This window comes from Tenrec ecaudatus, chromosome 1, assembly GCF_050624435.1.
Source record: "Tenrec ecaudatus isolate mTenEca1 chromosome 1, mTenEca1.hap1, whole genome shotgun sequence".
NCBI lineage: Eukaryota > Metazoa > Chordata > Mammalia > Afrosoricida > Tenrecidae > Tenrec > Tenrec ecaudatus.
In genome coordinates, this window is record NC_134530.1 from 55,354,364 (window position 1) to 55,380,573 (window position 26,210).

The 26,210-nt window shown below is 45.4% G+C and overlaps 1 pseudogene; it reads left to right on the top strand.

Moving 5' to 3' along the window:
- Positions 1-15,449: 15,449 nt before the first annotated feature.
- Positions 15,450-15,757, top strand: LOC142434178 (U6 snRNA-associated Sm-like protein LSm3 pseudogene; annotated as a pseudogene).
- The last annotated feature ends 10,453 nt before the right edge of the window (positions 15,758-26,210 follow it).

Below are 26,210 nucleotides of genomic sequence, written 5' to 3' on the forward strand. Positions count from 1 at the left end.
GAAAGTTCAGCAGTTTGAATCCACCCACCACTCCAAAGGAGAAAAATGAGGCTTTCCACTCCCGTAAACAGCTACAGTCCTAGAAAGACACGGGGCAGCTCCGCTCGCCCTATAGGGTCACTCTGAGTTGCGCTGGGCCCAATGGCAGTGAACTGAGTGAGGAAGCGTCTGTGAGCGTGTAGTAGGAGGGCATGTCAGCCTTCTGGACCCACTGGTGGGATATGGCCATGAATTGTGAGATTTAAATAAGTTAATAATATATACTGCATTTAGAACAAAATCTGGCACAGAGGAAATGCTGCTAACCACCAGTCAGGGTGCAGTACACCACCGAGGAGAAAATAAGCATTCTTCTAGCTCTATCATGTGCCCCCCACCCCCGACTATCATCACCCCGATTCTACCTCACAAATGCAGCTAGACCAGAGCATGTGCACGGGTACAGACAAGAGCTGGTCACACAGGGACTCCAAGACAGATAACCCCCTCAGGACCAAGAATGAGAGTAGCCATACCAGTAGGGGAAGAGGAAAGTGGGGGGAGAAAGGGAGAAACCGAGTACAATGATCTATATGTAACCCCCTCCCAGGGGGACAGACAGCAGAAAAGTGGGTGAAGGGAGACCTCGGTCAGTGTAAGAAATGAAAAAATAATAATGATTTATAAATTATCAAGAGTTCATGAGGGAGGAAGGTTGGAGGAGGGAAGGAAAAAAAATGAGGAGCCAATACCAAGGGCTCAAGTAGAAAGAAAATGTTTTGAAACTGATGAGGGCAACAAATGTAAAGATGTGCTTGACACAATGAATGGATATATGGATTGTGATAAGAGCTGTATGAGCCCCCAATAAAATGATTTTTTAAGACAAAAACAATATTTAAGAACAGTAAAAAAAAGAAAGAAAAGAAAATGCCACTAACCAAAGCCATTGCCAATTCCAAGTCTTTTTGAGTCAATCCAAGTCTTATCAGCCCTCAGGGAGAGGAGTGCCCAGAGAGTTCCCCAGGGCTCTAAACCACCGCATCCTCTCTGTGTGAGTCCTTCTTACTTAAAATGAAGTATCCAGGGGCCTAAGAATCAAAACCAATTTTTCAATAAGAAAAAATTCTGCCTGTTTTTTTATATTTGCAATGTTTAAAGGCATTTGGTCTACTAGGGCAACAATGTTATAACTCTAAATGTGTGATTGATTAAGACAATTTCAAGTTGAAATCTTACTAAAGTAATGCCAAATATTAGAAAATCTACATGAGCTTCAGGTCCTCCATATTTATTAGCTTAATTTTCTAGACTACTAAGAATCATATTGTACTAAGGAATGTTTTGTTTGCTAAGTGAGAAAATGTAAGTAATGTATATATACACATACATGTACATTTATATACACTAAAATTTGTCAGTGCCCCTTTAAAATGGTGAAGGTATTTAATTAGCTAAGTTTGTAAATGGGGCCAACATTATTCAGCCTCCTTAAAAATTATTGTTAGGATTTACTAGATTTATAAATAGAATAATAAGATATGTAAAGATAACAAAAAAGCCTAAAGGAGAATTCAGGTTTTTGAATTTGTAATATTAATAAACTCCCTCTCCATCTTTAAAACCAAAAATAAACCTTCTTAATAGTCTCCACTGAAAACAAAAGTCATCCTCAAGGGCACCAAAGAACAGAAGCAACAGATTCCAGGGCGGCTAATTCTTCTGGGAGAAGCAATCAGAGCCCAAACAAGCAGTCTTGCCAGGGAGGGCCAGGCTGGAGGCTGAGCTACATGAGTGAGCCCAATGTGGAAAAGGGAGAAGATGAGATGGGCAGGATGGAGGGAGAGAGGAGATGCGAGTAAAGGGTTAAATCAATGGGATTCTGAGAGGTCTGAGTGACAAATCAAAAGGAAAAGGCCTCCCCAAGGTGATTTCAGGTACTACCACTCATCTTTGGACCCCCTTTTTCATTATTCAGGGCATTCCAGTACCCATTCGAATGGCTTGTACTGTCATTGCCAAGCATTCTTCCTTTTAACGCAGCCGCGAGGCTGACTGCATCACCAGGGCCCAGGTTTGGCGAACCCAGGGTCTCTAGGCAGAAAGCTGGATGTTGGCTGGGTTCTGCAGCTCTGAACTGGTACCAGGTGCTGAAGCTGAAAGGCGCACAGGTTTCCTAGGGTTTGCTATGAACCAGGCACCGTGTTACATGATCATCTCATTCAAACCTCATGAGAACTCTATGGGAGGGTCTCAAAGTCACCTGGCTAATTAGCTGGACCTCAGAAGCCAGCCTCTTAGCCGCCATGCTTCGTGGCCTCTCCATGATGAAACTTGCTCCCAGAGACCTCACCCCAGGGCTGCACAGTGGCAGATCTGGGCCTCAGTCTACTCACGGATAAAATGGGAATAATGTATCCTACAAAGGGGACAGATGTACCAGGGCCTACAGCAGTGTGGGTGTGAGGGAGTGAGGGTGCACAGTGGGACAATCCAGAGGGGCTGCGCAAGCAGATACCCACATTTCCTGCTGTGTTGTGGGCTGCAGCACAAGAATGTGTTATTGGCAAGGGGGCACTAATTTATTTTTTTCCTGAAACTTATTCACTGTTAGGGCAAATCCGTTTGGAAAGGGTCTTATGGCCTAAAGAGAGGAGGAAATATTCCTGGTTTTGCTGTTGTTTTGGAAGATTCCGTCCTCCAAGCCCAACAAGGCTAGTGAAGAAAAGAAAAACTATCGGCCCCTCACTTACTCATCGTTCCATGAAATTACTCCCGAATAAAGTGGTGGCAGAATGAGATATTGTGCTCTTTCTTGTGCAACTGAACTTGTAGACTGAGCTGCATATTTTACAAAGAATATTAGCAAAGAGAACACAGCAGTGTGTCAACAGAGAAATATAGCATGATCAAGGGGTATTTTTTATAGAAATGTGAAGATGGTTCAATATTAATAAATCTATTAATATAATTTATTCTAGCAAATAGACTACAATAATGGTCTAAAAGAAAAATATACCCTGACCAAGTGGTATTTTTTACAAGAATAAAAAGATATATCAATATTTTTAATCTATTAATATAATTTATCTTATTAATAAGTAATAGGAAAACCCACACAATATTATTAAAAATATATAAATACATTTGATAAATTTAATATCCTTAACTAGGTTTTTAAGAATCTTAGTAAAATAGAAATGATAGTTTCATATGATTATTTTTAAATGTCTCAAACCAGCCTCAAGCATCATAGTTCAAACAACTTTCTAAAAATAATCCCATTAGATAAAGAACAATCAAAGATTCTCACTACCACAACTCATATTGGCATTGTTCTGAAACTCCTCGTCGACTTAATTAGGAGAATGCATAGGAAGAGGTATAGGTATTAGAAAGGAGTTAAAATAATCATTATTTAAACTTAATATGATTATATATTTGGAACCCCCCCCCCCCGCAAATCCATTTAAAATATTAAGTGAGTCCAGGAACATGGCCAATAGCAAAATAAACATACAAAAGTCAATAGCACTCCCATCAAACATAAAACAATTACAAAATGTAATGGAAAGGGGATTTATTCATAATATCAGCCCCCAAACCCCATAAAATAACTAGAAATAAACTTACAAAACTGTGCAAAACCTTTAAAGGGAAAAAAACTTTACCAAAATAACTAGGAATCAGTCTTGGACCTAAATATCGTGAATAGAAACATTCGACATTCCAAGTCCACCTATTTTTCGCAAATTCATGTAGAAATTTACACATTCTAATTTAAGATCTCCAAAGACCTTAACTTAAAACTCACCAAAGGAATTGTATAGTATATTTGAAAAATAAGCCTATAGGCTTTTCAGGAAAAAACTGAAAAATAAATTAGAATGGTGCTTCCCATTTATTAAGATATATTACAAAGGTTTAGAAATTAAAACAATACTTACTAGGACATAATAGATAAATGATTGGCAAAACTGAATAGGAAAATGAGAGCCACTAAAGATGATTTTTCCAAATCATTAGAAAATTGCTGGATTACTCAATAAATAATGCTAGGACGATGTCCTATCTATAATTAAGTTAGATCCATCCCTTACAAAATACACTGAAAGTGGCTTAAATTTTAAGTGAAATTATAATGTACTGCAAAATGTTCCCAACCCTTGGAATGGGAGTAGGATTGCTAGAGAAAATACACAACTAAGAAATGGTCACGAGGTTAAAGATGAAATATTTAGGATATATTTATACTAAAAAAGTATTTGTTGTTATCTTAGCTGAGTTCTTTAAAGAAGCAAAACCAGTGAAACCTTATGCATGTAAATCTGTAGAGAGATTTCACTCAATAAATTGGCTCATGCAGATGTAGAGGTGGCCACGCCTCATGTCTGTAGGTCAGATGTCTCCTGACTCACATAGCCATGGGACCAACAAACCCAAGATTGCCAGGTGACAGACAACTGGCTCAAGGCTGCAGAGGCTGATGAAGCCCAAGATCTGCAGCTTATATGGAGGCTTCTGGTTCAAGTCCCAGGAACTGTAAGTTAGATAATGGTGAGCCAGACCCAGCAAAACTCCAGCAAGCTTTGCCAGAATGTCCATATGTATTGGATGCAGACCATACCCCTAAAAAACTCCCTTTCAACAGATTGGCTGCTCATAACAGATCTCGTCAGCGAAGTGATTACATTATATCAGAGCTACGAAATAGAAGCTGACTACATCGCTCCATAACTGCCAAATCACACCATAACTGCCAAACCTCTGGGAATCATGGCCTGTTTGGGGTCAAGAGCACTGGCACCTCTCATCGAAACAACTGCAACAGCCTCCCAAATTGTCTTTCCAAATCCACTCTTTCCCTCAGCAGCCACAGCGGCCACACAACTTCAGCCATCACAGGTGTTTATCTAAAATGCAAACTTGCCGGGTGTCCTGCATTTCTATTTGCTAAATCTAGCAGCCCTGGGTAGGACAGAACTTCCTAAGGAAAACACCCAATAAGCATGAAAATAAATTTAACTGATAATCAAATGAATGTAACTAAAAACACTAAAAGGTACACAGGGCAATTATTGCAACTTACTAGGAAAAGGTTTTAAGACGATGAAAAACTGCATTGCTGAGAAAAAGGCCAGAAAACGTGTGCCAAGGAATTGTTTCCATCCAAGCCGTGCACTTGCCCATTCTCCTGTGAGATGAAGGGCTGTCCCAGGAGAACTGCCCTGGGAAGCTTCCCCTCCAAGCTGCAGTCCTGATCTTGTTCCTTTTGCCCTCTAAACTTCAAGAACATTTCAAAGGAACGCAATCCGAGTCCCGCGAGGGTGTTGACACTGCCATCTGAACGTGGCTTCACTCGGCCCAGAATTCTTCAGGGAAAGGGCAGACACGGAAACACAACTTGGCACCTGCTAGACCTGCATGGAAGAAAAACCAAGAGCCAGTGACTTCCCGCTTTGATATTGTTGTCAAATAAAGGCTTCTATGACTCTGTGGTAATTTTAAAAATTACCTAAAGGCGTTTTCCCCCTATCAGATGAGTGAGCAATATGAATTGGCCAAATCCAGTACTGGTGAACATGTGAGAGCATCGACGGGACCGCTCTCGCTGACATCACTGCACTTGCTTTCTCAACAGTTCCAAATCTCGGGGGCCTGGCTCTGATCATCTGCATCCCCACCCTCCAGTTACTCCTCAGCCCACTGCAGTCTGACTTCTACCACCATGTCACCTCTCAACGGCTGACTTGTCTTATGAACTTCTTTATTGCCGTTCACCTTCTTCTGGAAAGACTTGCTTTCCTCACCTTCCACGGCCCTCACACCCCTGTTTCCTACCTGTTTCTCTAGTTACTCCTTCACAGCTTCCTCCCTGTCCATCTTGCAAGGTAGTCGAGAGGCGCCAGACACCAAATCAGTCTAATTAGAGCAAACAGGCTTTATTGGGGTGAAAAACCCAGCCTGGGCGAAGTCCCACAGTCCACAGTGTCTGGGCCGGGGGAGTTGTGCCCCAGGCTACAGGGGTGGTGCTTATATGGCCAGAGAACATGTGACTGGGCTGTTTTAAGTCCATATAACGTAGTCAGGGATTGGGAGATACAGGTATGTCCCGGTTTCTGGAATGTAAGGTGTCTTTCTGGTTCCGGGTATATTCGTGCTGGGTGCAGAGTGGCAGGCCAAGAACAAAGCAGGCACTGAGCCAAACAGGCCGTGAGCAAAACGGGCCGTGAGTAAAAGAAAGAAAAAAATTTGCAAAGCTGCTGACAGGTTACACAGCCAGATCTGGTCAGCTCCGCAGGTGTGTGTGGGAGATTCAAGGCCACTGGCTGCTAGTTCTGTCAGCCAGCTCTGGTCAGCTCCACACAGGTGGAGGAGATTCAAGGTCACTTGCTGCTAGAAGCCGGCCTGGCACTGATCCGGCCATACACATCTCTTTAGCATTGGGGCTTCCCCATTTCTTTAGATATTCTCACCCCACAAATCGGAGACTCTGTCTCCTGCTGACATCTGTCTTTAGTAGCTCCAGGCCTACTACTCCAACTATTTGCTGGTCATTTCTACTTTGAGATTCCACATGGGACCTCACGTTTAAAAGACCAAAATGAAAATCACTTCCACCCCAGGCTTCCCTATCTCAAAAGTTTTCACCACCACCTAACCAACTGTTCAAGCCAGACGGCCGGATGCCATTCTAAGTGCTTTCTGTCTTTCTCCATCCACATCCAAGCCCTCATTGATCCTGTCCCTTAGGCATCTCTCCCATCCACCTGCTTCTTGTCATTCGCATTGCAGCTGATTGCACAGGCTAACTGCACCTCTGCCATTATCTTGTCTCCTACAGCCAGGCTCCAGGTCTTAGCTCTCGGTTGTCTCTTATCTTCTTCAATCCTGTTGCAACAACTTGGGGTCAAAGTCACTGGCATCTCACCTGAACAAGGGCAACAGCCTCCTCAGTTATCTCTCCACAGTCACTCTCTCTCTCCCAAACACTCGCACTCGGCACCCACGCCGGCTGTCGAAAGAGACATCTATCGTGTCATTTCTCTGTTTAGAACTCTGCCAGTGATCGTGCCTCCGCACACGACATTTCTGCAGAGTCTGACCTTCTGATGCTTTGTGCTGGCTCTTGATGTGGCTGTCCAGTCTCTCTCTTCACCTTCTCCCATTTTCTCTTTCTCCCTTTGTCTGCTCCCCTCTCTCTCCAGTCTTTTTCCCATTCATCTCTTGGCCTGCTCCATACCCATCTTCCACCGGAATTTGAGTCATCCAACACAAGAACTTCCTGCCAATGATGCTTCCTCTCCTAAGGACGTCCTTACCCCACCACATTTTCTCTCCCATACCAGCCCTCTCTTGACCTGGACATCTTATTTGTTCAGGAAAAGATCCCGGAACTCTCACGTTCATGTGAGGTGCCTCTCGTAGATGCACATGAAAATGACAAAACCTAATGCTAATGAAGTTCGGGGGGACTCCCATTTTTGGTATAAACTTTTTCAGAGCAATTTTTGGTACTTGTCAAAATTCTAAGTGAACAGATAGGGCAATCCAAAATTTCTCTTCTAGGAATTTATTCCTTAGAAAGATGTGGTACACTGGTACATATGAGGGCTGGAGGTACAGGGAATCCAGGGTGGATGATACCTTCAGGACCAAGGGTGTGAGGGACGATGCTGGGAGAGTGGAGGGTGAGTGGGTTGGAAAGGGGGGACTGATTACAAGGATCCACATGTGACCTCTTCCCTGGGAGAGGGACAGCAGAGAAGGGGGGAAGGGAGACTCCGGATAGGGCAAGATATGACAAAATAACGAGGTATAAATTACCAAGGGCACATGAGGGAGGGGGGAAAAGGGAGGGAGGGTAAAAAATAAAAGAGGACCTGATGCAAGGGGCTTAAGTGGAGAGCAAATGCCTTGAGAATGATTGGGGCAGGGAATGTATGGATGTGCTTTATACAATTGATGTATGTATATGTATGGATGGTGATAAGAGTTGTATGAGTCCCTAATAAAATGTAAAAAAAGAAAAGAGGAGAAAAAAATGATTAGGGCAAAGACTGTACAGATGTGCTTTATACAATTGATGTATGTATATGTATGAACTGTGATAAGAATTGTATGAGCCCCTAATAAATTGTTAAAATAAAAAATAAAAAGAAAGATGTGGGTGTCAGCACGTATGGGCCATGCAGTTCACTGCAACCCTGAGTCTGAAAGGGTTTTAACCTGTGGTAGTCCTGGCAACCTAGAGAAACAAATTCATAGGCACTCATATGTGTATTAAAAAGAGCTTTATATAAAAGATCAATTGTATATTAAGAAAACATCCCAGTTCAGTCCAGATCAAATTCATAAGTCCAATATTATCCCATATGTCTGATACCAATCTATAAAGTCCTCTTCAGACTCATGAAACACATGCAATGATGCCAAATGCAGGAAGATCACAGGCCAAGGGGTGGGAAGTCTTTGGATCCAGTGGTGGTGTAAGCATCTCAGCGCTGGCAGGGTCTCCACGTGGCTCCTTCAGCTCCAGGGCTCTGACTGCCTCACCATAGCTCCATCGGGCGCGTCAGTAATGTCTTGCATGGACTGAGTGAGTGTCCTGCCTCCAGCAAGCTATTTATCTCTTTCTTAGGGCAGTGGTTCTCCACCTGTGGGTTGCGACCCCTTTGGGGGGTGGAACAACCCTTTCACAGGGGTCACCTGATTCATAGCAGTAGAAAAATTACAGTTATGAAGTAGCAATGAAAATAATTTTATGGTTGGGGGGTCATCACAACATGAGGAACTTTATTAAAGGGTCTCGACATTAGAAATGTTGAGAACCACGGCCTTCGTGCCTCCAAATGAGGTCATCAAGCTGCAACCTGATTTGCAGGTTAGACTCCACCCCTCCACAAGTTGACACTAGATTATGTAACTACCACAATACCAATTGAGCACTTACTCTGGGCCAAGCTCTGTGTATAATATCCAGTTTCCATTTAATTCTCATAGCAGTCAACTCAATGTTATAGAAGCAACAGTCAAGAGATCAAAAGATACATTGCAAAATAATTTATAAATTATCAAGAGTTTATGAGGGAGCGGGAAGCCATGAGGGAGGGAAAAAATGAGGAGCTGATGCCAGGGGCTTAAGTAGAGAGCAAATGCTTTGAGAATGATGAGGGCAATGAATGTACAAATGTGCTTTACACAATTGATGTAGGTATAGATTGTGATAAGAGTTGTATGAACCCCTAATAAACTGATATTTTTTTAAAAAGATACATTGCATTAGGCAAATCTGCTGCACAAGACCTATTTACAGTGCTGAAAAACAAGGATGTTACTTTGAGAACTAAGGTGTGCCTGACCCAAGCCATGGTGTTTCCCACTGCCTCATCTGTATGTGAAGGTTGGATGCTGACTAAGGAAGACCGAAGGAGAATGGGTGCGTTCGAATTGCGGTGCTGGAGAAGAACATCGACAGGATTGCGGGCTGCTAAAAAAACAAGCCAACCTGTCTTGGAAAAAGCACAGCAAGAGTGCTCCTTGAGGCAAGGAAAGCGAGACTAGGTCTCACGTACTTTGGACAGGTGTCAGAAGAGACCGGTCCCTGGAGAAAGACATCCTGCTGGGTTAAGAAGAGGGGGAGAAAAAGAGAAGAGGACAAGAGGGGTGGACACAGTGGCTGCAAGAACGGGCTCAGGCACAGGAGCAATTGTGAGGACAGCGCAGGACCAGGCCGTGCTTCCTCCTGTTGGGCACGGGCTCGCTCTGGGTTGGAACCAACTTGATGGCACCTGACAAGGGAACTCAGCCAAATTCAGGTTGGTGCAGCACATGAAAGAGGGGACAAAAAAAAAAAGAAAGAGGGGACATACCTGGAACCCCCAGGGCATTCCAGAGTCTCTGTATAGGGGCTTGGAGGCAGTCAGCTGGCTGTGGGAAGGCTGCCTAGAAGACTTGTTTAGATGTTGCATTTGCACAGAAAATGTGTCTTTTTACTTAACTGGTTTGGGATAGCTGATGGCTACTTTAGGGAGGTGTGTCAGTTAGAAGCTGGCAGTGTAGTGTTTACTCAGTGGGCTACAATCCACAAGGTCAGCAGTTCGAAACCACCAGGCACTCAGAGGGAGAAAGAAAAGGTTTTCTACTCCTATAAAGGGTTATGGCCTCAGAAATCCACAGGGCAGTTCTACCCTGTCCTGTAGGGTCACATTGAATCAAAATTGAGTCGATGGCAGGAAGATCACTTAGGATTGGATTGAAACAGCAGGACACCTGGTTTGTTGTCTTTTTCCCGGAGCTGCCGAGGGCGACCCCATCACCAGCCTTCGGTTAACAACAGAGTGCTTGACCGTTGTGCCACCTTGGATCCTGGTACTCTCACTACAAGGGGTTAAAGGAGCCAAGAGGTTTGTATACTCTGTCGTCAGAGCCCACAGGTGGTCGGCTTCTGGCTTCCTGCTTGGCCGTTCTGCCTCCCGGGCCTCACAGCCACTGTCAGCAAGAAGGGAGAACAGATATGGGATAGCAGCTATTGGAATCCGCCACGGGGCATAAAGTGCCCCCCTGGCAGCAGCGCTACAACGCCTCCATAAAAAAACAACTCATAAATGATTACGAGAGGTTCCACGGCTAGCTAGTGACAGGAGAAACTGATGTGGAGGAACTCGGTCTCTTCAAAGCTCCCTTCCAGTTCCGTATCTATCCTTGAGTCGCCCTTAATTTCACCTTGGCTCCCTGAGGAGAACCGGAGGGCAGCTGGGCAGGGCGGTGGCCCTCGCAGGCTGGGCAGTAGCAGTGTGGCGGAACTTCTGCGGGCCCTCGCAGTGGGGCCTCAACTAGAGGACAGCTGAAGCCACCTGGGGACGGTAGCTTATAAACTAGCTTAGAAGCATCTTTTGCTGGTAAATTAACTCAGAAACAAACAAAAACCACCACCTGATTGGTAGCGCTTGGTGAGTTCCGTGGTGTAAATCCTCCACCGTGGCCACTTTCAAGCAAGCACGGGGCCTGAAGAGCAGCTCCCTCATTTCCTGAACGGCTACCCGTCGGCGCTCAGGAGCCTGTCCACAGCAGCGCGACCACCCACTGCTTAGGAGTCTTCCTGTGGCGACGCCCAGAAATAACTGGGGGACCCTTTGAGGGGAGTCTGAGGATCTACCATTGCATAAATGGGGTCTCGGGTCATTATAATTCGAGTATGAAAAAACCAACCAGGCCAATTTTGCATCACAAGTTGAAGTTTAGGTGCATGAACATTTTTAATACACATTCATATTATAAAATATACCGTGCTTTAGATTCATTATTCAAGAGGTATTGCTTGTACGCTTCCTCTGCCCCAGACTGTGCTCGACGCTAGGATACTGCAGTGAATGAAATAAGTTCTTACCCTCTTGAAGCTCACTAGATAGAGATCACCCAGCAAACAAGATCAGCGCATGCTTGTGACATCTACAGAACAGGAACGCCAGGGATCCACAGCAAAAACCCTCACAGGCCAAGAAATCAGGACACAAGCCCCACCGTGGAAGGGCGCAGCAGGGCACTAAGTGAAATTGACACCAGCGCCAGTGGGTGCAAAGATGACAACAGGAAATCAAGTTCATTCCGGGTCACAGGGGACCCATGTGCAAAGTTGTTTATGCCACGAGGTTCCTACCACTTCTATATCTTCATTGACATCTGCTTCCTACGGCCTCCTCACCAGGTCCTTGAAATTCCTTATCTTAGTGGGTCTCTTGGGGCATGCCATTTCCCTCTAATAAACAAGAGGTTGGGTGGGCTGTCAAGTCTAACTCCTGCTACATTCAGATCCGACATGAGCAGTTTCTGGGCAGGGATGAATGATAGTAATGGACAAGAGACTCATGCTGTACATCCACGTCTGCTGAGCCAGCAGCCGCACCCAGCAGGGCCAGCGAAGCTCTCTGCCAGCATTCAAACCCCAGGGCATGCTCCGGGTCAATATCCAGTGGGAACTCCAGTCCTAGATGCACAAAAGGCCAGGAAATGGATAAGCCAACCATTGTAATGACACCAATCAAGTTACTTGTATCACATGTGTGCTTAGCATGTACCAGGATCCCTGGTGGTGTCGTGTGTTACATGCTAGGCTGCTAACTGCAAGGATAGCGGTTCGCTTGAATTATTGAGTTGTATGATAGGTGAATTATATACCAATACAACTTTTTGGGGCAGAGCGGAGATTGGCAGGTCAGACGGCAGTCTTCTGGCTGCAAAATGAATGAATCCAAGGCTGGCAGGCAAGATGGCAGGTAGCTGTTAATAGCTGATAATATCCAAGATTGGAAGAAAATATGTCAGGCTGCTGGCTCAAGTCCAAAGAACCAGCAGTCTACGAGCCAGATGCAAGATTCAGGCCCAATAAAAAAAATCAAGTAAGCTTTTCCACATCATTCACTTATACTGGAAGCAGGCCACACTGCATCATGGGGAGTCATTAGGCCTTAACTGAAAGTTTACTTCCAATGCTTAGTGGCTATTTCAGGAGCCCTGGTGGCAGAGTGGGTTACACACTAGGCTTTAAGGTAGTGGTTCAAAACCACCAGTTGCCCCAGGGGAGAAAGATGACGCTTTCTACTGCCTTAACGATTTACAGTCTGCTCTTTACTTCAGCTGTAGACGTGAGATGACAGAGGGAACGAGATCATTTGGGAAGCGTTGCAATAAGATGCACACCTTGTGCCCCCGACGTGGCTCCACGGCCTACCAGCTACAGAAGTTGGCCTGTGGCAAACATGGCGGCCATGCCAAGCGCAAGAGTAAATATAACTAGAGTGCCCAGGCGAGAAGACTAACCACCGTGGGCACCGGGAGAATGAAACCCCTAAAAACTACATACCACAGAAGCTGCTGCAGCATGTAGCTCATCGTAAGCATTTCAACACTTAGTTGCACACTAAATGTTCTTGTATTTAAAATTAAAAAGATTTAAAGTCTCAGAAACCCAGGCCATTGCTGTGAGTTAAAATCAACCCGATGGCAGTGAGTTTAACTATCAAATCATCGAGAATCCTGTGCCAGACAAGTTGACACAAAATCTAAATGTCCATGATAGCATACATTTAATATAAATGTGGGTAAAAATTGAATATTACCTTGGCAAGCATCCAAAAAGCACTGGAAATATAAATATAATATAAATATAAATATTTCTCTAACACAAGACGCTTTCATTTATGTATCAAGTGAACTTCCTTTTTTCAGTATCTGTTGCAAGAGACATAGTGCTTGACATTATTCCACTCTGCTAATAAATGTGGTATTAGGCACATTAAGAGAATGCAAAATTCAATATTTATTATGCAAAATATGTTCCTGTTTGCAATAACGATTGTATCTCCAAAGTCACCTTCCAAGAAAGTAATAGCGGACATTTGCTAGAACACGTCATTTATATTCTATCAGAATATTTACGTATCTCTAGAGTGTAAGGGAACTGAGCAATTCCTTGAGGAAAGAAATGGCTATTAATTAATTAATTTGAAGTATATAAATACATTGTATTTTCCATTTTCCCTCAGACTGACTTTTAAAAATTGATTGATAATGTTATGACTGGTAAAACCAACTTGCTCGCAGAGAAGTGGTGCTATTGTTACATCAATTATGTATGTATCTCCAAATGTGGAGCTGAGCAATTCGACAAAGAAATAAAATATACACTTTCTAAAATTGGTATACAAAACAATTATATTTTCCTGTTCCTTTTGGCCATCAGGAATAACCTGATATTCAGCTCTTTCGATTGACCACGTGAGGATGTCCCAGCACACTGCCGTCACACTGCCGATGTAGCAGGTCCTGGGCAAAGCGAACAAAAGCGGGACTTCAGAAGGGGCATACTCTTGTATTGGTGTACAATTTCTGATAGCTCCCATTCTCCAGCAGGTATCCAAGGATGGAGGTTTGGAAATATTGTTTCAAGATGCAAAACACTCTCGAAGCTCTGCAAAGGGCCCACCAACAAGCATCATAAGGATTTCTTACTGCAAGGCACAGTCTATTTCCTTTGACGATCTCAGATGTGAAGAACAAAATTACATCTTCCAAATCCATTTCTTACATTGTGAGTCAGGTGGGGGTTCACATACGTGAATATTGATCTTGCACGCACCATTGTGAGCAACTTATCACACTTTCCAATGTCCCTCTGTTTCCCTCCCCCCACCTCTTTTTTCCATCACCTCCCTCTTGTCGAGTATTAGCTTCCTCCTCGCCAGAGTTACCACCTACCCACCCTCTAGCTTATTGCTTCCCCTTTCCACCCTCCCCCTTCAACCTCCCCCTTTCCACCCTCCCCCTTTCCACCCTCCCCCTTTCCACCCTTCCCCTTTCCACCCTTTCCACCCTCCCCCTTTCCACCCTTCCCCTTCAACCCTCCCCCTTTCCACCCTCCCCTTTCCACCCTCCCCCTTTCCACCCTTCCCCTTCAACCCTCCCCTTTCCACCCTCCCCCTTTCCACCCTTCCCCTTCAACCCTCCCCTTTCCACCCTCCCCCTTTCCACCCTCCCCCTTTCCACCCTCCCCTTTCCACCCTCCCCCTTTCCACCCTTCCCCTTCAACCCTCCCCTTTCCACCCTCCCCCTTTCCACCCTCCCCCTTTCCACCCTCCCCTTTCCACCCTTCCCCTTTCCACCCTCCCCCTTTCCACCCTTCCCCTTCGACCCTTCCCCTTCAACCCCTGGTAACCATCAAAGGCTGTTTCTTCTGGATGAAAACCTTTTCTTGACTGCTTTTTTAAATAAGTCACTTCATGCAAGCTTTGATTTTTTTTTTAAACTAATTTTCCAACATAAATTTTTGAGTTAATGTCAAAATTAGAATATAACTTTATGGGATACATTGTACTTGTTTTATACATTGGATGTAGTTTCAATTGCCTTTTTATATATAGGCAAAGTGAAACGGCAACAACTAAGTGAAACACAAAAGTGAAAGCTCAGGGAAGATAAAAGGACACGGATTTCTGAATCCCTAAAGGGGATAGCAAACTGAAGTTCCTTCCTCAACTGTAATGAACCGGAAGACACTTCTTCCATTGAACACTTGAGTGTAACGGCTGCACACCATCCCGCTGGTATACATAGTGCTCAAATTACTAACAACAACTGCTGACGTGGGACAGTGTAAGACTTGAAAAATTAATAATAATCTATAAATCATCAAGGGTTCATGAGGGAGGGGGAAGCAGGGAGGGAGGGAAAATGAGGACCTGATACCAAGGGCTCAAGTAGAAAGCAAATGTTTTGAGAATGATGATGGCAACAAATGCACAAATGTGCTTGACACGATGGACAGATGGATGGATTGTGATAAGAGCTGTATGAGCCTCCCAATAAAATGATTTTTAATTCATAATACATTTGTTCCAAATTCTGCATTCATTTGTTGCTGTATTAAAAAAATAATCATCATAAGAGGAGGGAGAAGGCTCAGAAGTTGAAACATGGCAGACGACACGGACCAGCAACAAACTACGAACGCAGTAGAGGAGCCTCTGGGTCTCATTGGCTCGGCCTGGATGAACGCATTGATGGGAAAATGCGGAACGACCCAGGGCTTCGAGGAAGACTGCATGCTGATGACCAGCATTTAAATATGATCCTGGGAGATGTGGAAGAGACTGTGACGACTATAGAAATTGATCAAGAGATGTATGAAGAGAAATATAAATCAACGAGACGGAATATTCCAATGCTCTTTGTGCGGGATGACGGTGTTGGGCTAGCTCCCCCTCCGCTGAGAGTTGGCTGAAACCAAGGATCTGTTCAGAGGGGAAGAGAGGAGCCTCCTGAATGGAGGCTGCATTCCAAAGAAGTAACCAACGAGTCGTCCTTTCCTGAAATAACTGAGTTTGCAGCTATAAATGAAATGACATTTTAATTTTTATCCCACCCTTCCAATAAATGTAATCACAAAAAGGCAGAGTTCCTTTAGCAAATAATTTCAGAACATTTTTTCTTTAAAATAAATGTTTATTCCACATGGAAGAACACACCAGCCTGTGTGATCGAGTGGTCCCAAAGGGATCAGTTACCAGGCATCAAAGAACAAAAAATCATATCATTGACTGCACACCTCCATGATAGGATCGCTGAAGACAAATGGGTGCATAAGCAAATGTGGTGAAGAAAGCTGATGGTGCCTGGCTATCAAAAGAGATAGTGTCTGGGGTCTTAAAGGCTTGAAGGTGAACAAGCGGCCATCTAGCTCAGAAGCAAATAAGCCCACATGGAAGAAGCACACCGGCCAGTGCGATCACGAGGTGCCCAAGGGACCAGGTATAAGGCATCATGCAAAAAAAAAAGATATAAGTGTGTGTATGTATGTGTATATGTATATATGTATGTGTATATATGTATATATATCATATTAAATGAAGGGGGAAGTGCAGAGTGGAGACCCAAGGCCCAAGTGTCGGCCAATGGAGATCCCCTCATAGTGGAGTTTAGGAGAGGAGATGGGTTAATTAGGGTGTGAGGTAGTATCGATGAAGAACACAGCTTTCCCCCAGATCCTGGATGCTTCCTCCCCCCAACTACCATGATCCGAATTCTACCTTGCAGGGCTGGATAGGACAGAGGCTGTACACTGGTACATATGAGGGTTGGAGGTACAGGGAATCCAGGGTGGATGATACCTTCAGGACCAAAGGTGTGAGGGACGATGCTGGGAGAGTGGAGGGTGAGTGGGTTGGAAAGGGGGAACTGATTACAAGGATCCACATGTGACCTCTTCCCTGGGAGAGGGACAGCAGAGAAGGGGGGAAGGGAGACTCCGGATAGGGCAAGATATGACAAAATAACGAGGTATAAATTACCAAGGGCATATGAGGGAGGGGGGAATGGGGAGGGAGGGGGGAAAAAAAGAGGACCTGATGCAAGGGGCTTAAGTGGAGAGCAAATGCCTTGAGAATGATTGGGGCAGGGAATGTATGGATGTGCTTTATACAATTGATGTATGTATATGTATGGATTGTGGTAAGAGTTGTTTGAGTCCCTAATAAAATGTAAACGAAGAAAAGAGAAAAAAAAATGATTAGGGCAAAGACTGTACAGATGTGCTTTATACAATTGATGTATGTATATGTATGAACTGTGAAAAGAATTGTATCAGCCCCAATAAATTGTTAAAATAATAAAAAAATGTTTATTTTCCTATTTTAGTTTAATAATAATAATAATCATGTAGAAACTGAAACTCTTTTAGAAGCTGAAATTGCCGTATCTGCAGACACCCATAAGTAACAGAAGTGCAGATCCTGCTTTGGGGAGTAGTTCGACTAGAAAGAGGGGCAAGTCATTGTCAGTCTTAGTGAATCATTTGAAAATTCATGTAGAAAATATCTGAATGGTAAACAAAAAAAATGTCCTAGAGCCAGAATAGATTTGTGGGTGTAAACCCAATGCTGAAAATTCTCAACGGGAGTGGTGCATCAGTCTAAAGCTTGTCTGGACACTATCCAGTCTTAAATCTTTGACTTCCCCATTTGCTATGAATGGATTTGGCAATTGGCACGACTCGAATATGATTTATAAACATGAGAAGAGTTCATTTCACAGAGATTATCCATTGTCAAATTTAAACCAGAGACCTAGTTTGGGCTTAACTCATGAACTAGAAACACAAAGAAGTGAAGAAGATCAGGATTGGGAAGAAGTCTTCACAAAATGAATTAGTTCTTAATTTTTAAAGTGGTTTTATTGGAATCCAAGTATGACAAAAGGACAAGTTTTAAAGCTTAAATTGTGAAAAATCCAATTTGTAGAAGGCTATGGAGGACGGGGGTAGCCCCAAACCCATCTGCAGAGTCTCTAGTCAGAGGAAGCCTCTGGCAGATCCCCTCTGGTCACAGGCCAGGGTCTCCAACAGCCTTCCTCTCAGACAGAGATCACTGTAAACTTGATTATGCTGGATCAAACTTGATACTTGGTCAGTTGACCCATTCTAAATTTGTTCTCAGCTCAAGTGTTTCTTGCTTGTTCCACGACAAAAAATTTCTGTCCAGACTTTTTAAATATCAGTGGTAGTCTTTTCTTTCTTACTCACTCTTTATGTTTTATCTTTATATTGTTATTATTTTATCCTTACCACCAAAAAAAGTTATTTATTGGGATATCCCTCACATATCATATAATTTAATCAGATTAAGAAGACCTGTGCCACCATCACCACGTTCAATTTCAGAACATTTTCTTCTTGTGTTCATTCTTATTAGCTCCCCATTTCCCTGTCCTCCCCTGTCATCCCCTGTCATGCCCTAGGCAATTAATCCAATGATTGTCTCTGTAGATTTACATATCCTGAATTGCATATTCAGAAAATCATATAAAACACAAACAGGAAACAAAAAATGACTGGACAAACATAGAAAAGCCTCAAGAAACCAGAAAATATTAAAAACTGAAACAACTATAAAATGGGTCAAAACAGAGATCAAATGCTAAGGCATTACATTATACCCTAACTACCCATAATCGACTTCACAATGCTCTGTGTCTGACAGCAAGACTAATCGCCCCTGGACGGTGTTCAGAAGGGATTCACCAGAGGCTTCATCCATGTGGGGACCCTGCAAATAGATTTTGGGCGCCCACTGTCATCCATAGCCTTCTGTCAACTGGGTGTTCAGGATTTAGACTCTGATATCACTTCCTCCTTCAGATTTGGATTTTATTATTTATGATCCTTGGACCACACCGTTGTGCTTCTTCCATGTGGACTTAATTTGTGCCTCACTTAGATGGCTGTTTGTATTAAGACAAACCTTTAAGATCCCAGACACTATTTTTTAATCATTTTATTGGGGGCTCATACACGTCTTATCACAATCCATCCATCCGTCCATCGTGTCAAGCACATTTGTACATTTGTTGCCCTCATCACTCTCAAAACATATTCTTTCTCCTTGAACCCTTGGTATCAGCTCCAGACACTATTCTTTATGCTAACTGGGCACCGCCTGGCTTCTTCACCATACTTTGCTATCAGACCCATGTATCTTCAGTGATCTCTTCGTGAGGACACGTATCCAGTAGGACCATGTCTTAAGAACTAATTGTTCTTAGACTGGGGCTAGAATTCAGTGGGAGCCCCAAGCCCATTCATATATTTATAGCTTGTATATGTCTCTGTTTCAGGTTAGAGACATTGTTATCATGCCAAATGTAATTTTTGAAGGTTTTCTTGAACTTGTTGCTCGGTTTGACCCATCTTTAGCATGTCACATCTCAAAACATAATAACACGGCAAAGAGCAACCCATCCTTTGTGTCTGAAGAAGTGTGTTTCAAAGCAATAAGGTTAATAAATAATGAGGTTCGATCAACTATTTTCAGTGAAATGTCTCAACATTTTGATGCGTCTGTAAAGGGCACACTAACGAGACTAAGGCAAGTGTGTTACCGAAAGAACTTGTCTGCGGCCATCTGATCACAGAGGCCAAAAAAAAAGACAGAAACAAAATACAAACTCACTGCCATCAGGTCAATACTGACTCATAGTGACCCTGTAGGATCACAGAGAAGAAGCTTTCTGTTCCTGTAAAGAATTATAGTCTCAGAAATCCACAGGGGCCTGTCCTCTAGAGTCGCTATGAGCCAGAATTTACCATATGGCAGTGAGTCTGTTTGATTGTTTGTTTTGCTTGGAATAAACCATGTATGTAGACACTGGAAACCTGGTAGCATACTTTTTTCACTTACTCTCGTATGTCTTCCAAAGGAGCCTGGGTGATGTAGTGGATGCTCATTAGGCTGCAGTCCACAAGGTCAGCGGTCCCAAACCACTAGCCACTACTCAGGAGAAAGACGGAGCTTTCTACTCCCTTAAAGAGTTAGGGTCGCGGTGAGCGAGCATCAACTCGGCGGCAGTGGGTTTTGTATGTTTCCCAAATAGTACAGACACCGCCACTGAGTTGCCTCTGCCTCATCGCGGCCCTGTGGGAGGTCCCCGGGACAACGGTAGGAGTAAAGCGGAGTAGTAGATGAGGTCCAAAGAAACCACAGCAGATATCTTTCATAATCGGTAGAAGGAAACAAACATAAATAGTATTTGATATTAAAACATACGCTGGCTTCCATATGAATATTTAAAATACTGCTTCCGCACTTTCATACCCACTAGAATGGCTGTGATTTTGAAAACAACAAATGTTGGCAAGGAGATGGAGAAACCCTGGCCCACCGAGAGAAGGAAGATCGAGTGAAATGGTGCAGCCACTGTCGAGAATGGTTGGCAGTTCCTCGGCTCATGAAACATCGGGTTACCATGTCGCCCAGCAATTCCACGCCTATGGAGACACCCCAAGAACCGAAAGCATGTATTCAGACAGAAATGTTCCCACAAATGACCCAGCAACACAATTCCCAATAGCCAAAAGGGAGAAACAACGCACCTGGGTAAACAATTTAAAATGTGCTATGGAGACCCAGCCTTTGAGAGCGAAATAATATTCTTCAAAGAAAATGTTCCCAGGTTTCCTCCAAGTGATTTACGAGACGTAACTGCAATTTTCTGAGAAACGGCAGATGCTCAGAAGGTTTGGCTGACACCAGAGACGGGTCATAATGAGCAAGACGATTTGTGTGCAGAGTTGACTCGTGCCCAAAGTCTGTGACAAGAAAGAGACTCACCTGTGACTCACGAAAACCCAGTTCTCTGGGTAAAAAATCTCTCTCCCCCGTCAGACTTTGGAGCAATTGGTATTTTGCCAAACTTAACAATCTCTGTTTGCCGCTCTTGCATATGCGCTTAAATCATTGTCCAGCTCTGCCCTCGGCGCTGGGATTGGCGTCCCCTGTCCTGGGCGCAGTCTCACCTGGGACGAACGCCTTGTTCGTCCAGTGGAATATTAGTTGTCCATTACACGCATTGAAGTGTGGTACATGGAGATTCTAGGTTCCCAAGTTCGCTTGCCCCACCGCGGCGGAAAAGCAGACGGCCTTGAACGAGGTGGACGGACACGGTGGTCGCACAGTGGGCTCCAGCATCCGCCGATGTCAGGGTGGCGCCGGACCGGGCAGCGCACGGGGTCATTGTGGTGGCACCTGATAACAACACCGCCCCCTCTTCAGGAAAAAATAATAATTCCTCAGCGCTTCCCTGACAAATAAGAGCTTTAGCACCAGTAGCCCATGATCCAGGATAAAGTGTAAATAGCTGCTTTTGAAGCCGCCTGGTTCCAGCAACCCCGCGTGGGTCCCACCCACTTTGGGGGAAAGCGATGCAGATGAACTTTGAAAATGGCCTGCCCCACGAAAGAAGCCGTACATTGTATGATGCCATTTCTATGGAACATCCAACACGGGTCCATTCCTGAAGGCAGAGCGCAGACGAGTGCGTGGCGGGCGCGGGCGCGGGGGCGGGAGGGGGGGTGCGGTACTTCATGCTTCCTGGGTGGGTTACCTCTGGGGTGAGGAAATGACCTAAAACCAGGTAAGTGATGCTCGCACAACCTGGGGACAGACTGCCATTGAGCTGTTCGCTGCATAAAGCAGTTAATGCTGATATGTGAATTTTACCTCCATAAGGAACATCCTTTTTTAGAAGTATAAAAGTGCTGTTTCCAGGTTGGGTCGGCCACTGGCTCAACTTGAGAAGGCGTAGCACATTGGTGAAGCCCTGGGCCCAGCGGCCTTGGTTCCAGGGTAGAACAGATCCTATGGATTTTCCACCCATTTGCCTCAGATTTCATCCGTTTGGTTTGTTCCGTTCCACTTGCATCTTCCTTTCCCTCTAGCTCACTGCTGGACGGTGCCTGGTTGCAAAAGCCCTCTCCGTCCTCGGAAGAACTGACAGGAGCAGGTCTGTCAATTCCCCATCCTCATCCATCCTCAGTACACACAGAGCTATGAGGCAATAACCTTGAGATGTTTCCCAGAATGTCCTCCACTTTCCCGGAAGTGGCATCTGATAGGGTAGCACAGGCTGTACTGGAGTGAGGGAGTTACTTTATTGTGCCAACCTGGCTGATAAACACATGTGGAGCTGATGGAAGGGCGGAGAGATAAATGGCCCAATGAGCCTTGCCTTTCCAGTTCTCAGGTCTCTTACTTTGTGATGGTCAGACCAGGTGCAGCTGCTTTAGCCAGTTTCCTGCATCAGCTAGCAAATATCACATCCTGCAAGACATCCCCAAGGAGAAGCCGCATGGACCTACCCCGATGCAGCCCTGGGTGCTGGAGCAGCCGTGTGGAAACCCCTGCCAGCGCTGAGATGCCTACACATTCGCTGACTCGGCTTTCCTCCTGCAGTCGGCATCATTGCATGTGTTTTGTGAGATGGAGGAGGACTTTGTGGATTGCCGTCGGACATATAGGCTAATGTTGGACTTGTGGGCTTGGGCAGCACTGGGTTGGGATGTTTTCTTGATGTGCATTTAACCTTTATATAAACTCTCTCTTATACGTATGAGTTTCTGTGGACTTGTTTCTCTGAAGTACCCAGGCTAACACATTGAGGCTTCACTCCCTCTGCCAGCCCTCCTCTCTCCCTCCGCTGCTTCCCTGCCCCATCAAACACCTAGTGTTGCTGTGGACATTGGCCAGAGAGCCAGCTCCAACTTGAGCATGCTTAGCAGAGCCGACTCCCGGGACTGTCAACGCTGGGAGAACCTTCTCTGTTGGCCTAGGAAGCACAAAACTCAGGGTGTAGCCACACCGGCCTCTGTCCGCTGGGGCTTGGAGAGGACAGACAGCAGGAAAACTAGCTACTTAAGCATGTGGCCTTGGGCAGTCCTGGGCCTGCTCCCAGACAGGGGTGACCAAGAGCTCAAACCTTCTGGCCAGTCCCCAGGGAAGACTCTGCAGGCAAGTACATGAAATTTCTCTGGGGACATGGGGCCAAGATGGTTTGGACTCCATTTAGGTGACCAAGAAACTGGATAGAGGACCGCTCAGGCTCTTTGGCCACAAAGTCCCCCTCTCCCCAACAGCCCCCCACTTCCCATGGTTAGAGTCGTGTGGTCTCCTTGGCAGCCCATCCTGGGGCGGTGGCAAAGGGAATTTACGGAGCACCGTTTCAGAAAGCGCTGCATGTCACAAACGGTCTGTGCCCGGCAATCTCTGTAGCAATGACACCCAGGACACCACCCTGCCCCCTTACACACACACACACGCGTGCGCACACACACGCAGAGCTCAGTTCTACCCTGTGACACAGCGGGTCCCCGTGAGTCAGAATCAACTTGACAGCAATGGCTTTGGGATTTGGGGGGATCTGTGTCAGCAGTTGGGGCACAGTGAAGCCCACAGGGAAAATGAGGCACCATAAAAGCCAGGCAAAGAACGCTGTTCAAATCCCAACACTGTCACTCACTGGGGAGACGATGCAGTGCAGTGATTTAACCTCTCTGGAACTATAAGACAGAGATAATAACTGCATTATCTTACAGGATTGTCGTGAGGATGGCATCGATCCTGCTTGTAAAGAGCTTGCGCAGTGTCTGGTACACAGGACAAAAATCAATAGATGGGACAGTTGTTATTATGCTTGCTGCTAGCTGGCCTATAATAACCCCAAACTGGAGACAACTTAAATGTCTAAGAGTGCGCGGTGAGTTAAATAATCACGTTACGCCCCCTGTACAGTGAGCTTCTGTGTCGCCACCAGAACTATAATGCAGATCCACACTTACTGACAATGACATCTGGCCATGGCTTCTTATTTAGGAGAAGAAAGCAGGTTAAGTATCACTATATCTATTGTGACCTGGTTTTAGGTTTCAGTATAAATGCACATCAATGTCTACAGCCTCTGAAACGTGTGGAATGAGTTTCACCACACCCTGAGCAGTGGTCATCACCGCAGGATAGCTACATGGATGCATCTTTTTCCCTCCTGCTCACCTGTTTTTTTCATGTTTAGTACCGTCGTGACTAAGTGGGACATGTGTAATAAAAATACTAATAAGAGGAAAGATACCATTTGGGACCTAGAACCAGGAAGAACTCCAGGTGAGGTCTGCTCAACGCCAAGCAGAGTGGAAAAGGAATGTAGTGTGTGTGTTAAATGAAACTTCATTGGCTTTGTCCTCGAAGATCATCATGCATCCGTCTATGCCTGGCCACTTTCTGAATGCTGAGTAGATGGAGATTCCACTAGCATTTAATGAGCAGTACGGAGTCTCCGAAACTAGGCCATATCCTCTCATTGTTTTAAGTAAACCCTCAAAGCCATCCTGTGAATGAAGTGAGCGCTATTCTCCCCATTGAACAGATGAGGCTGCTCAGGCTCCCAGAGACCAAGGAATGTGTCCAAAGCCGCTGGGTCAGTTAGGCAGGATGGCCTAAAGCCTGCTGTGGTAACAAGTGACCTTGAACTTTCAGAGGTTTACAGGAACACATGTGTTTTTTTCTCACTCCTGTTATTTGGACCCACAATCAGTGCTCATGGAATCAGCAGTCAAGAAATCAGATGGTTTGCGCTGGGCAAATCTGCTGCACGAGACCCACGAAAGTGGTAAAGATCAAAGATGTCCTTCTGACCCCAACCGTGGGATTTTCATTCCCTTTATATGCATGTGAAAGCTAACGGTGGAATCAGGAAGATGTGAAGAATCGTTGCAGTTGGATGACAGTGAGGAATATTGAAAGTACTGTGGACTTCCAGAAGATCCAACGAGCCAATGTCTTGGAAGTACGGCAGAATGCTGCTTCGAAATGAAGATGGCAAGACTTCATCTCACATGCTTTGCACATGCTCTCAGGAGAGACCAGTGCCTGGAGAAGGACATCAGACGTGGGAAGGCCATCCTCGGCAAGGTGGATGGACACTGTGGCTGCAACAATGGGCTCAAAGATGACAATTGTGAGGGCGTGCGGGACCCAGCAGGGCTCCATTTCTGTTGTACATGGGATCGCTATGAGCCAGCGCCCCTCAACAACACCTAACAACCTGCTGCATGTCACCATGGTCCACGCGACTCACATCTCTGTCATCTTTGCTCCGAGATAATGAACTAGCCCCTCCGTGGACATCGCTAGGCTCGTGATAGACGGAAAAGAGAAAGATGGTTCCCGGCGTGGAGTAGGGAACCAGTGGAGAGGGCTGGGAGGCTGGCCCCAGCACCATAAATTAAGTGGATTCCTCCCCCTCCCCCGAAAAGAACTTGTTCCAAAGGACGACATTGATTCTGCAGCTCTGGGAGATGGACATATCTGATCAGAGCACACGGGAGCAGATGAAGGGGCAGGAGGAGAGAGTGGAGCACAGCCTGGCCCACCAGGCCGTGAGGATGATGTTCCTGAGTAGAGCAGCCAGTCCACAGAGAGAACAACATGGCTGGCCCCACTATGAGAAATGATGCCAATCAGTGACTAAGGGCGATACAGGGGACTGCACCGGAGACACAGTGTGGGAATTGCACCTGACCTGATCCCACCACACCGAGGCAAAGCACTGGGGGAGTGCAGCGGAACAGCAAGGGAATGGAGTGGCAAGGTCCCCAGGGAATGCTGAAAGTGGACTTTGGGGCCAGAGCGTGGTGCCCCAACAGACTGGACTGGAAAATGCACCTAAGGGCCAGCAAACGATCCCTGAACTAACTACAAGCTTTTTCCCTTGTGAAAAAAAAAAGAGAGAAAGATGGTAAGTCACAGCTAGCACCTAAAACCTTTGCTGAAGTGACACCGTCATTTACACCCACGTTTCATGAGTCCTGAGTCTCGCCATGCAGAAATGTGTGATTCCCCAGGAGGGACAGCAAATAGCTTGGAAGCAATGCCATCTACCCCGGTCGCACAGCTGGGGATGCTCGGGAGCTGACAGGTGACAGGGAAGTCATGGGGGTGTAGACTGGAGGTCAAGCTGGGCCCACGGGGCAGTGCTCTGCGTTCACAAAAGTGGAAGCCCTAGTTAGGCAGTGGGAGCCTCAGAAATGTTCATTTCCAGAGAACTGACACCGGTTAAGGAGCCCTGGTGGCACAATGGCTGACCAGAAGGTCAGAGGTTCAAGCTGACCAGCCACTTGGCAAGAGAAAGATGTGGCAGCAGACTGCACCGCCCTGGAAACCCTATGGCACAGTTCTCCTCTGTCCTGTAGGCTCACTGTGAGTTGGAGTTGACTCGCGGCAGTGAGTGGGACCCGTGTTAATTAGAGTCAAAGGCGATCACAGCAAATTGGAGGTCAACCCAGGAGTGTTTGTTGGAAGGAGTACGGGCATGACCACGGGCATCAGATTGGATGTTCTTGGGAGCAGGGCCTCTCC